We start from the raw sequence: 14,160 nt of genomic DNA, 5'->3' as shown, positions 1-14,160 counted from the left end.
CCCTCTGATTCTAGTTCTTGGAAGAGTTTGAGGAGTATTGGTATTAGATCTTCACTGAAAGTTTTATAGAATTCATTGGTGATTCCATCTGGGCCTGCTCTCTTCTTTGTTGGGAGGCTCTTGATTACATCCTGTGTGTTGTTGTAATTTATTGGTTTATTTAGTTGATTTATTTCTTCTTGATTCAGCTTGGGCAGTTTATACTTCTTTGAGAATTGATCCATTTCTGTAAAATTTTTGCTCTTTAGTGAGTAAAGATTCTGGAAATATTTCCATATAATTGTTTGAATATCCTGTGTATTTGTTGTAATTTTTCCAGTGGATCTTATAGATATGAGTATCTTCTCTTCTTCCAGAAGCTGCTCTTTGGGTGCCAATAAGAATGTTTTTCTTGGGATACTCACACTTTCTCTGTGATTTCAGCCATCCCTGCTCAGCGTGTGATCTGCGTCTTTCTGGGGGATTTCTGCCTGGTTGCTGCTGCGTGCTTTAGGTGCGCATTATGCCAGATGCTGTGCTGGTGCCAGTACCAGTGTGTCAGTAGGATACTGCTTAGAGCTCAAATCTGTGTTTTCAGGCCAGCAAAGTCAATTTTTCCTTCCTGGCCAGAATACCTATACTGTTATAACTTACTTGGTCTGTCTTTCTGAGAGTAAAAGTTTCTCTGGAGTGGTAAAACTGGGATATTGGAGGGAGCTTAGCTGGGGCTCTGCTGTTCCTCTGCCATCCCATACTTAATTCGACCAGTTCTTTCTTATGGAAGTATAGAATTACATTATGTATGTATACAACATTATCTTGATTCATTCATCCATCGAGGGACATCTAGGTTGGTTCCTCATTTTGGCTATGGTAAATAATGCTGCATTGAACATAGTTGTGAGCATAGCTTTAGCATGGAATTCTTTGTGGTCATTTGGGAAAATACCCAGTAGTAGAATTTCTGGGTTTAGGAGACCTCTATGTTTAGCCTTTTGAGGAACCTCTATACTGTTTTCTAGAGTGGTTGAACAAGTTTACACTCCCACCAAGAGTGTAGCATCATTTTTTGGCCACATTCTTACCAGCCTATGTTGTTCATAGGTTTCTTGATAATACCATTCTAACTGCAGTACAGTGGAATCTCAATGTTTTGATTTCCATTTTTCTTTTTTTTTATATTCTCGGATTTTTTAAAATAATTACATATTTATTGTCAAAGTGATGTACAGAGGAGTTACAGTTTCATACATTAGGCAGTGGGTACATTTCTTTTACAATTTGTTACCTTCTCACTCATTTACCCCTTCCCCTGTCCCCCTTTCCCTCTTCCCCGGTAGTTGGTCAGTTGGTTTACACCAAATGGTTTTGTAAGTATTGATTTTGGAGTCGTTTGTATTTTTATCCTTTGTCTCTCCATTTTCATATTTCCTTTCCCTTCCCTAGTTCTAATACATGACCAGAGATATTGAGCATTTCTTCATGTATCTATTAGCTGTTCTTATTTCTTCTTTAGAGAATTCTTTAGCCCTCATGTAAATGCGACTTTTATTACTTTGAGGATTTTTTTGGGTGGTGGAGTTAATATTTTCTGCTCTAAGTATATTTTACATGTGAAGCCTTTGTCTGTTGTATGGCTAGTGAAGACTACCCAAACTATTTATCTTTTTTTTTTTTTTTGGCCAGTCCTGGGGCTTGAACTCAGGGCCTGAGCACTGTCCCTGGCTTCTCTTTGCTCAAGGCTAGCACTCTGCCACTTGAGCCACAGCGCCACTTCTGGCCGTTTTCTGTATATTTGGTGCTGGGGAATTGAACCCAGGGCCTCATGTATATGAGGCAAGCACTTTTGCCACTAGGCCATATCCCCAGCCCCAAAACTTATTTATCTTGCTATTTCCTTTGCCATGCAGAAGCTATGTGGTTTAATGTAATCTCATTGATTTAACTTTTCTTTGACTTGTTGTGTTTCTGGCTTTTTATTGACAAAGGTTCTACCTGTGCCACAAAACCCTAGTGCTTCTCCTACCCTTCCTATAATACCTTCAGGGTATTTGATTTTACATTGAGGTCTTTGATCCATTTGGACTTGATTCTGTTGCAGGGGGATATATAAGCACGCTACTTCAATCTTCTACATGTGTGTAGCCAATTCCCCCAACACCATTTTTTGAAAAGGTAGTTTTTCTTCCATTCTGTTTAAGGCTCCCGTATCAAAGTCCATATGGCCTTAGATCTTTGGGTTCATTTTTGTGCCTTGAATTATATTCCATTGATCCTCAGACATGTTAATGTGCCAGTATCAAGATGTTTTATAAATATGGCTTTATAGTAGAGTTTGAAGTTTGATATTAGTATTCCTCCAGCACTGCTCTTCCTGCTAATGATTATTTTTGCTATCCTATGCTTCTACCATAAGGAAATGGAAAGACTTGGAAAATTCATAATAGGTGAAGCAAGCCAGACCCAAAGAAACATAGGCTCCTTGGTTTCCTTCATATGTAATAATTAGAATATGTTTATGATAGTCCTAGCAGAGGATTACAGTGGCTCAATAGCTATGTATATATGACCTTATAAAGTTATTTGAGTTGGAATGAACTACAAGATATGGAAACAAGGTTTTTTTTTTGTTTTTTTCCTTAGTATACAGTATTCAGTTATTTCCTTTTCCTTTCTTTTTTATTATTTTACTTTGGTTTGCCCCCTGTTGTCACTGTCTTTGTTTTCAGTACCCTTTGTATTGCACATAAGTTTATATGATTTGGGGATGGGAAGGGAATTCACAGAAATGGCGAGACAAGGGTCAAAGGGTGCATCAATGCAACAGTGATACAAGACACTATGTTGCAAATGAATTTCACAGTGTGGGGGAGGAAGGGATTCAGTGGGGAAGGATAGCAGGAAAAAACAAGAAAAGGGATAGCAATATTTTACAAGAATTGTATTAATTTCAGAAGTAATGAAAGGAACTGTAACTCCTCCGTACATCACCTTTACAATAAAAATAAAAATCACCAGTAAGCCAAAAGTGGAAATGTGGCTCAAGTGATAAAATACTAGCTTTCAGCAAAATAGCATCCCAAGCCCTAAGTTCAAACTCCAGGACTGGCATAGAAGAAATAAAGTGAAAATTGAAATTAGAAAAGAGTTAATTTGAAATAAAAATCATTATCATCATCTTCTTCCTTTTCCTCATCCTCATCCTCTTCTTTCTCCTCCTCCTAGTTCTTCTTCTTTTGCAAATAAGAGTTAACAAAACTCAGGGATTGGTTAAGAACTACAATGAAATATTTTTATTACCAAGAAAGAAATTTCATACTTTAATTAATAATTGCTTACAAATGGTGCAAATACAAAAGTGTAGGTAAGAAAATAAACAAATTAATTTTTGTCCAAAAATAGCTTTGTGTGCATCTCTAGGGAAATGATATCAGTCCTGCCGGGCACTAAGGAGCAAAGTAGGGGGAGGTGGTGTGAAAGTAGGCTGCCAGTGTTCAAGTCCAAACTGCTGCTCCTTGTTGTGAAACATCCATGACTGTACTGAGAACTCTTTGACAGTAGACCAATAGGTCTCTAGTTCTCTCGTCAGACCAGTGAGGTCAGTACTGAAAAGAACTTATAAAAATGCAAAGTATTGGGGTCATCTCTACACCTGGGAATCACTAATTCATGAATTCAGCATGTAGCCTAGCAGTGTTGCTATAAGTTCCTCAGGTGTTCTGATCACATTCAAAGGAGAGAAACAAACTCAGTCCATTGACAGTATTTTTATTCCCCTAGTTGTTTCAGTTCTCTCTTCTCCTATATCTTCATTATTTCATTGTCTTTGCTTTTATTTAGACTTTCTTTCCTTAATTATTGCTTTCCAACAGAAAATCAAAATCATTTTTCTCAACCACTATATCAATTTATATAAGTGTATACTTAAAACACCCAGCCTAGTATGCTGATAATATGCAGATAGTGCTCGTAATATTGACACTGAATAAAATTAAACTCAAAAGGATATTAGTTATATCTCAAATGGTCAAGAGCCTCTTGTAACAAATGGTATTATATTGAGTCAGAGTTTATAAAGACAATTTCTATAGTTTATTATAAATTTGTGCTTTTGTGTACATACTTTAAGCAATATGTCCTGAAATCGATTGCATCTATTTAAAAGTATCTTACATCCAGAATGTACTCAATTTCACGGAGAAGAATTACTTACTCCTTAATTCCCTTTAATAATAATTGTGGTTTTCTGTTTTGGAAAAATTCCAGTTAAGATGTACTGAAGAAAGAGAAACAAACAAAAAAAATTCTTAGAAAAAAATAGAAGAAATACAAATTCACTGTGTGCTAATGGCTCATGCCAGCAAGCCTAGCTACTCACGAGGCTGATATCTGAGGGTCTCAGTTTAAAGCCAAGTTGGGCAGGGATGTCCATGAGACTCTTATCTTCAATTAACTACCAGAAAACCAAAATGGAGCTAGAGTGCTAGCCTTGAGTAAAAGAGCTCACGGACAGCAACAAGGTCCTACATCAAGCCCCACAACAGACCAAACAACAAGAAAACCCCATAGATTCTGGCCAAGTATAACAAATATTTTTACTCAATAACTAAGCTTCCTAGAATGGGATGGAATAGAATATCTGTGAGAGATATCCAGGTTTCCTGTTCTGGCAACTGGGACACAGGTTTCTAAGAACACCCAAGCAAGGGAGGCAACTTTGCATGAGAAGAGGAAGTTCCCAACCCAAACCTTTGCAAACTGAAATAATTGAAGTGCACTTCGTAAATTGGTGGGCTAGAAAAATATGTGTGTTGATTCATAAGAGGACATAATTAAATACCCTTACAGTAAAAGATGTCTCCTAAGTGTTTTAGCTACAAATCAAGCCCAATGTGGGCTAGTGACTCAAGAATACAGTACCAAGTACGTGAACAAGACTTTAGAACCTTTGGCAGATATTAATGCAAGTTCTCTCTCAAGAATTGCAAATTGAAAGCTGTATCTCTCAGGATTCCCACACTGAGCAGCCCAACATTCTCAACGACTCAGTTTTGATGTAAATAGGAGGGCTGTTATATTTGCTATGTGATATAAGAAAAGGAAGCCAGTGAGAAGAATTCACAAAATGAGAAAATCAGGCTGATTACAAAGGATAGGTTAAAGGGATTAGTTTTACCTTTTGGGAAATGAAGAACTACAAAGGTTCTAAATTGAAAAGTAGTGTAAGCAGAATATTATAAGCAATTCTGACTTTTGCTTTTACTTTACTGAAAAGGTTTGAAAATTTCATGCCTACCTGTCAGCCGCTTTGTTTCAAATTAAAATAAATCATCAAGAGATGTGTAGGTGGTACTTAACTCTGCCATCACAATCCTATTCTGTAGTTTAAAGCAACATTTTAAAAATAACTAAAGTAATTAAACATACCTAATCAATGTGTTTTGATATGTGCCCATAGATGATACTATGTATTTTATAGAGAATTTTGAGACAGAAAGTGCATTTTAGTAATTACCTACATTTTTTTCTGGTCCATCACTGAATATAATCATCCTGTTCCTCCCTAAGCTTCATCTGAACTTGCTCTTGGACAACAAATCATCAGTAAATTTCATTGCAGGCATTTCTTAAGCAAAGGACAAACAAGTACATGTCCATTGAAATAGCAATTGCTTGCTATTGCTGCAATTTATTTTTTACTTTCTATGAAATTTGTAATTGACTACTTTCCCATGTACTTTTCTTGTTTGTAAGCCAAACAAAAAAAAAATCAAGTAGTATAGTTTGTCCCTATAGTATAGTGATTTTTTAAGATTTATATTCACTAAATGGGTTTTCTTGCTTTCTTTTTCTAGTTGTAAAATCAGATTTTTATTTTCCTTAGTCATCATTGTTACTAAAAATACCTAAAATATTTTAATTAGTAAATTATTAAATGGTGATTTTGGAATCTGGAATGTCCAAATGTTTAATGTTTACATGGGATAAGTGTATCCTTGCTTTTCTATAACATTGCTAAATGTCTAGCGTGAGAGAACAAATATACATATTTTATAAACCCATGGATGTCATCATGGACTTATACCTTCATGGTCTACAAGCTCCATATCCAAATGCTACTAACTTATGAAGTCAAGAAATAAAATTTCAAAACATGTATTTGTGGGTCACACATAAACTTTGGTATAGTTTTCAAGAGTTTTACTATTGACACAAGTAGTTAAGTGTTCTTTCAATGCTGGATTCTTTTAAAATAATCTTCTATTCTATGACATGCACACTATATTTCTTCTTCAATTAACCACTGTATGTAAACAAATTCATACTCTTATCCTTGACAGACAAAATAGAGCAATAAAATCAGAGTTTTAACCTGACATATTCATAATAATTCTCTGAAAATTATTCTGTAAGGAACATAAAAATCATTTATTAATATTATTCTTTAAATATCACTTGGATTAATACACACACACACACACACACACACACACACACACACACACACCAAGTGACAGCTACTTTCCAAAAAAATATATTATTAAAATCATAGATACTATTAAATTTGAGGATGCATTTTTGTGTAAAAATATTCCACAATATTTTACATATATACTTTATAATAATGACTTCATTGATGATTACTGAGAAATCAAATTTGTCTTTTTTTTTTTTTTTCCAGTCCTGGGCCTTGGACTCAGGGCCTGAGCATTGTCCCTGGCTTCTTTCTGTTCAAGGCTAGCACTCTGCCGCTTGAGCCACAGAGCCCCTTCTGGCCATTTTCTATATATGTGGTGCTGGAGAATTGAACCCAGGGCCTTATGTATACAAGTCAAGCACTCTAGCCACTAGGTCATGTTCCCAACCCCTCAAATTTGTCTTGAAAATATATCTATGTTATATTTTAAGTCATAAAAATTAGTTAGTCTTAATTTGTGATATGTATTTTACTGTTACTTCTGGTTTTGGAAAATACACATTTTAGCTCTTTGAAAATATTTCATTTATAAGAGTTTATGCACAATTCCCAGCAAAATGCCTGACAGTATGGTAAATAATTTAAAAAATTTTTCAAAATAAGACTATTGATACATACATTAAAATTCTTGTTAGCATAGATAAGAAATGGATACACTAACTAATGTATTTGAACCCAGTTGTGAGGACATAATTGAGGAATGTATAGCTTGTGATACTAGAAAATAACCATATACCAGTGTTGTGTTGGGCAATATGAGAGCAGCAGCAAAAGTGAAATTAAAAATTACTAAGGCCATAACTCAGTGGCTAATGCCTTTAATCTTAATTTCTCAAGAAGACAAATTCTGACAACCAAGGATCAAAGCCACAAAGTGTATGAGATTCATATCTCTAATTAACCAAAAAGAGCACAGAAGATTTGTGGTTCAAATGGTAACGTGCTAACCTTGAGCACAGAAGCTGAGGGGTAGCCTGCAGCCCCTGTGCTTAAATCCTCATACACACACACACACACACACACTGATTTTTCTGGATTAAAATTTTACAATTGGTTCATCATTGATTTCTGTATGAATAAAACATTGGACATACTGCAATTATCTTGATTAAGACCTGTCTGATGCCCTTTAAAATCTGTTGCTACTTGAGAATACCTTTATACTATTTGCCCTGTTGTACATATACATTCTTTCACTTCTGGATTGTTAATCATAATGACTAGAAAACTATCTATACAGATCTATTTAGCCACAAGATGCTATTAAACAAGAGGTAAGAAAAAATCAAGTCTATTGTAATTAATTACATGTAACTCATGGCATTTGCATTTTCAATTCATCCCAATCTCTCTCTCTCTTTCTTTCTCTCTCTGTCTTACACACACACACACACACACACACACACACACACACACACAGAGAGAGAGAGAAAGAGAGAGAAACCATATAATAGCTGATTGTTGCAGTTTGTACAGGGATAAAGAGGATTTTGAAAAGTTTTGACACACTTTTTTGCTTTTTTATTATAACCCATTTCAGATTTAGAGATTCTCTCAACAATAATTTACTGACCTATTGATTGCAACAAACTGAATATTCAAAACATTTATTTTAATAATTCATTTAAAAGTCCAATTAGCATCAGTATTTGGGATTTTCTGTTAGATGGCATCTGTAATGTATATCAAGTGGAATTCTTCATTCTTTTTGCATGTTTCTTTTATGATAATAAAGATTCCTCATGAAATTGCTAGGCTGGCAAGAAAGAATAGGGGATTTTTTTAATCCAATTATAGTCTTAGTATCATTTGTAACTGAAAAGATTTTAAAATTGAACATATTGAAGGACATACTAGGAAACTCATGTTATAATCTTCATGTAAAACCATATTTTGAAGACATTATATCCACAAACAATAACTCTACATATTTTATAGCACTCTATGATTCACAATCACACTTGATTTTTTTCCAAGTTATATAACATTAGTAGGCAAAGCATTTGGGTATATTGCCACAGTTTTACTTATGAGATGATAGCTGCTGACGTCTGTCTTATGGTAGATTGGGTACATATATTTTGTCCTGTCTGTATAATGCAATTCAATATTTCCATGAAGTTAATGGAATGTCATGCCTAATTCACATGGATCCCATGTTCCAATGCAAGTAGAAAGGATAAATATTTGGCAAAAGTGTTGGGTTTACATGCAAACAGCCATCCAGGATCACTTCTTCTTCCCACATTTCCATCACTTCTGAAACTGTCCTCCTTGTAGTCCTTCTGATACTTAATAATAGCATACAAATGGCTAAATAATACCTACTCTGGTGTAGGGATGAAAGTATTCACCAAGTGTTCTACTATTAAGATTAATACAAGTTGATTCATATAATTCTTTAATTTCACCTTTAATAATTGATACAAGGACCCCGTGGAGTTAAGGTGGAGAGGCCAAAGGGCTTCAATAACTACAAGGGATAAAAGACAAAGCAGAATTAAAGGCAGCTTCTCTAGCACTGTCAAGAATAAAACTTTATTAGCTTCTCCAGGAGAGGGCAAGTGGCATTGTTCCAGAGTAGAGATAATTATGGTAGTATTGCCTAATTTTGCAAATTTAATCACCAATTGACACTACTTCACTCTACAAAATTAAAAGCTCTAAAATAAATTTAATCTATATTAGTGTGAGATTACATCTATTATAATATATCTACAAGTATTATTATCCATATTTCTTATCCCAAGAAATACACATTGATAATGGCTATAGCACAGTCTATTAATCAATTCTAAGTTGAAAAGAATTATATACTTTCCTTGCCATAAAATTATATTCATCTTTCTCTGACCCATACATAACATACTTAGTCTTCTGCACTTTTTTTTGTATTTACTATTTTGTATGGATTAATTATCTTGTTCCCAAACTCCCTGCCCAAATTAATTTCTCATAGGTAATGGAGCAGATCTTTCTCATTCTTGATTCATGCCACACATAGTTGTCACATTTACTTTATTGAATAGAGATATATCCCACTCATGACAGACTCTCTACAGTCCAAAGAAAAATATGCAGTTTCAGATGTACATAATTACTTATAATTCGATGACATAACTTTCCCTTTGGGATTCCCATGTCACAGTATTTTCTATTGTCAGGACAAACAAAATAATTACCTTACTTTTTATATCTGCACATTTGTTTCTAACCTTACTCCATGTTTCACTTATTCTCTTAATCTACTCCTAAATTTTAAGTGTAGTATAATATGCTCTGTTTGATGATCTTTTCTCTGATCCCCTAAGATTATTCCTACAGACTCTTAGCGTCTTCATGAAGAATATAACTGATTTAATCTGTTGTTTTTTTTTTTTACAGTTTTTCAGATTGTTCTTATTTTATATGGAAGTAGGGAAAAAGAAAGCAATTCTGCTGATTCATTTTTAAATCATCCATGATACCCAGATTGGGATTATTTACTACGTAAAAATCAATTGGTTAAACATGGTTAAACTTCCTCAAATAGTAATGACAAAAACTTGCATATGTGTAATTTTCACTGTTCCTTTTTAAATTCTGTGTGCTTTGCAGATAAAATGGTGACTAATAAAATCTGAAGGAGAAAGGGAAAGACCTCTACCTTACATCATTTGTACTAAAATTGTTAAAGAAAAAATATCAATTTATGTTAAAAATTAAAGCATGTATCTCCTAGACATGTTGCAAACATAAAAAAGTGATTACTAATAAGTATGAAGTTTAATCATCTATCATAACTCCAACAAAACATGATTAAAATACAAACTATTCATATTCACTCTAGATCAATGTTGAAAGTATTTAAGTCCATGCACTGCACATGTAAATCAAGTAGTAAATCTTAAAATTTGTTTATACATATATTATATAATTATTTACATCCTACTATTTTGTTAGTTAAGAGTCATTGCACTGATTTCAAATACTTTGGGGTTGACAATGATATCACGAAATGTGATAAAATATGTAGGCTTTCTTATGACCCAAACTAAGCTTATTTATCTTTATTGGTTTATATGCTTTGATTCTTTTACAAAGGAATTATATTAATATATAATAAATTTTACTAAGATGCCCTCAGTTGTCCTTCAATGAATGATTCTTAATTATTTGAGAATGAATAAAGATTAAAGATAAAATTGACAATAAAATTTATCAGTGGCATGAACCTCTATAGAACTTTATAGATCTTCTAGTAGAAATTGTAATGAGATTTTACTTATATACAATTAATTCATTATATGTTACAACCGTATGATGAAATGCAATGTTTCAGCCAACATAGAGGTCTACATATCTGAAAAGCTGCTCCAGTGATGGCAACAAGTGCAAAATCTCTGTATATAATTCTTCAAAATCTCATGATGTGAGACCAAAGAAGGATATATTTAATAAAGGATCACAGAAGCTCAATAGCTATGTGCATATGATCATATACAATGATATTTATCAAAATGAACTCCTAGAAATGGAACCCAGGTTTTTTGTGTTTTTTTTTGGGTGTGTGTGTGTGTGTGTGTGTGTGTGTGTGTGTGTGTGTGTGTTTTGCATTGTTGTGGTTGTTGTTTTTCTCCTTTGATCGTGTTTTTGTTTTCTGTACCTTTTGTCTTGTTTATCTCTTTGGGAGAGGGTAAGTGATGAGCACAGTGGGACAAAAGGTGAACAAATGTGGCAGTGGTACTCGCTGGACATTATTTTTGAAAATAAACTATACACGTATATACAACAACATTGAGAGACAAAAGATAAACAGACAAGCCAGTGCAACAGCAATACTTACAAAACTATATGGTGTAAGCAAACTGTACAACTCATGGAAGAGGGGAATGGGGAGGGGAGAGGCATGGGGGAAAGTGAGGGAGAAGGTAACAAGTTGGATAAGAAATATACTCATTGCCTTACGTATGCAAGTGTAACCTCTCTGTATAACACTTTGAAAATAAATAAATAATGATAATAAGCTATACAACTTGGGATGGTGTGTTGGGGAAAAAAAACTGGGATAGAGCAAGGGAAGGGGTAACAATGTTCAGAAAGAAATGTACTCATTATTTGATTTATGTAAACTTAATCCCTCAGTATATCACTTTTACAATAACAATAAAAGAATAAAATCTCATTACGGAACCTCATTATGGAATTCTCTTAAAAGCTCATTATGAAATTTCATCAATAATTATTTTAGAAGCTCATCAAGGAATCTCTTTATGGAATCTGTTTAACTTTATGTTTCTCTCTAACTTATGGTATCTACAATTCAGCCAATAAGAAGGAAAAAGGAAAATTGGAATGCAAGTTACTTTCTGGTAAAATTATTACCTAAAACTAGAAAATATCATTTCTAATTTTATCATTTGAACCACATCCCAATCTCATACCTTCAGTAATTAGAAAACTAGTGATAAGTGGTGCTTAGCAAAAGCTCAGCACTTCCTTCAATAAAGAAATTTTTTAAATGATGACTGTGAGACAGATTTAAGATGTTGTAGCACAAACCAATTTTAAAAAAGAACAACCTTATGTTTTCAGATGAAACAGTGAAAATTATATAGCAAACAAAAATATATTAGGAATTTGAAAGAAAGTACAGTTAAGTAACAGTGGTACAGTGATGGTCTCCAAAACTACTGAATTGTAGTGGGGAAAAATAAGGTAAAGGTCATATGGCATTCCCACTAAAGACATCAGTGCAGTATGATTTTCTAGATATTTTTAAAGGTAATATCATAAACAGTGAGAAATACCATTTGATTTCACTCTTAAAAGAAAACATTTGGCTCACTTCACTTAGTATAATTTTTTCCAAGTTCTTCCACTTCCTTATGAATGGGGCAATGCCATTCTTTCTAAGAGGCATAAAATTCTATTGTGTATATGTTCCACATTTTCCTGATCCATTCGTCTACTGAGTGGCATCTGGGTTGGTTCCATATTCTAGCTATGACAAATCGTGCCGCGATGAACATTGTTGTGCTGGTGGCTTTAGTGTGTTCTTGTTTGTGGTCTTTTGGGTAGATGCCCAAAAGTGGAGCTGCTGGCTCATAGGGGAGCTCCAGGTTTAGCCTTCTGAGGAATCTCCATACCGCTTGACAGAGTGGCTGAACCAGTTTACATTCCCACCAACAATGAAGTAGGGTTCCCTTTTGGCCACATCCCCGCCAACATTTGTTATTGTTAGTTTTCTTGATAGAGGACATTCTTACTTTGGTGAGGTGGAGACTCAGTGTTGTTTTGATTTGCATTTCTTTTATGGCCAGTGATGTAGAGCACTTTTTCATATATCTCTTGGCCATTCTCATTTCCTCATCGGAGAAGTCTCTTATTAAGTCTTTATTTCACTTGTTGAGCGGGCTATTGGTTCTTTGCAGTTTTGTTTTGGGGGAATATAATTTTTTAGTTCTGCATATATTTTAGATATGAGGCCTTTGTCTGTTGTATGGCCGGTAAAGACATTTTCCCAAGCTGTGTGCTTTCTGTGTATTTTGCGAGATATGTCCTTTGCCCTGCAGAAGCTCTGCAGTTTGATGCAGTCCCATTTGTCCGTCCTTTCTTTGATTTGTAACATTTCTGGGTCTTTGTTAAGAAAGTTATAAATCTTTTCAATTTCACTGAAATTTGCCAAAAGTTATATATTATTGCACCTATTTTACAACTCCATACAAGTAAAAGCAAAGCCAGAAAATATATAGATAAATTTAAGTTTTCATTTAATATTTAGTATTTCAATAAGTGGATCTTTAGACTGTGAACTCTTTATGAGTAGATCAAAAAAAAATTATTCTCAGTAGTTGTACAAAAGCGTTGCCTTTCACCAAAACAGTTAATGAATATAGAGCACCATGATCAATCTTATCCCTTTCAATATTGTCACCCATTCCTCCCAACGCATCCCTTCCATTACTATTGTAATGCTAGGTAACTGAGGGGTTTTTTTTTGTTGTTTGTTTGTTTTTCCATTTAACAGAAGAGTTGATGTACACAATGTACCTTGATCTATGTCATCACTTTAACTTTGGCCCATCCTTCCCTTTTCAATTCTGTGGTATATACTGGAGATTTTTCCATGTGTAGATTTTTTACATCAAAAAAAATAAAATAAATACTTGATAAAGCATTTTAAATTTCTTATGTATAAATTTGTTAGGAATTTGGATATCACTTTAGAATTGTACAGAAACTCCCAAGTGTGTATTTCTAACTCTCCATTTTCTTCTATTGGTAAACTGAGGGACAAAAATGACTGTCATTTAAAAAAAATTAGCTAGAAAAGAAAGAATATAAATTTCAATTTATGTCTTATAATCCAAAGCCAACTGGAATTCCTACATTGCTCTAGGTGTTATCCAATAAAAATGGGAGTTTTATGTTGTAATTTTGCATTTCATAAAGTGTTTAGTCTATTCCTTCAGTAGTTTTAAGAATGTCTTTTCTGTTTGGTCTCTCAATTGCCTTTTAACACTGACAAGCTTACCAACTGTAAAAGCTCCAAGAAATCTATTCTCTTTGACAAGGTCTTGACCATTAAATTACCTTTACTTACCTTGTAAAAAAATTCAAGTTTGTTAACTTCCACGATTGTTGCCCAAGGAGTATGACTACATTGAAGAGAAACATTTATATTCATAAATGGTTATTTTCTCCTTATTATATAAAAAACC

Source organism: Perognathus longimembris, chromosome 11, assembly GCF_023159225.1.
Source record: "Perognathus longimembris pacificus isolate PPM17 chromosome 11, ASM2315922v1, whole genome shotgun sequence".
NCBI lineage: Eukaryota > Metazoa > Chordata > Mammalia > Rodentia > Heteromyidae > Perognathus > Perognathus longimembris.
This window is presented reverse-complemented; position numbering follows the sequence as displayed.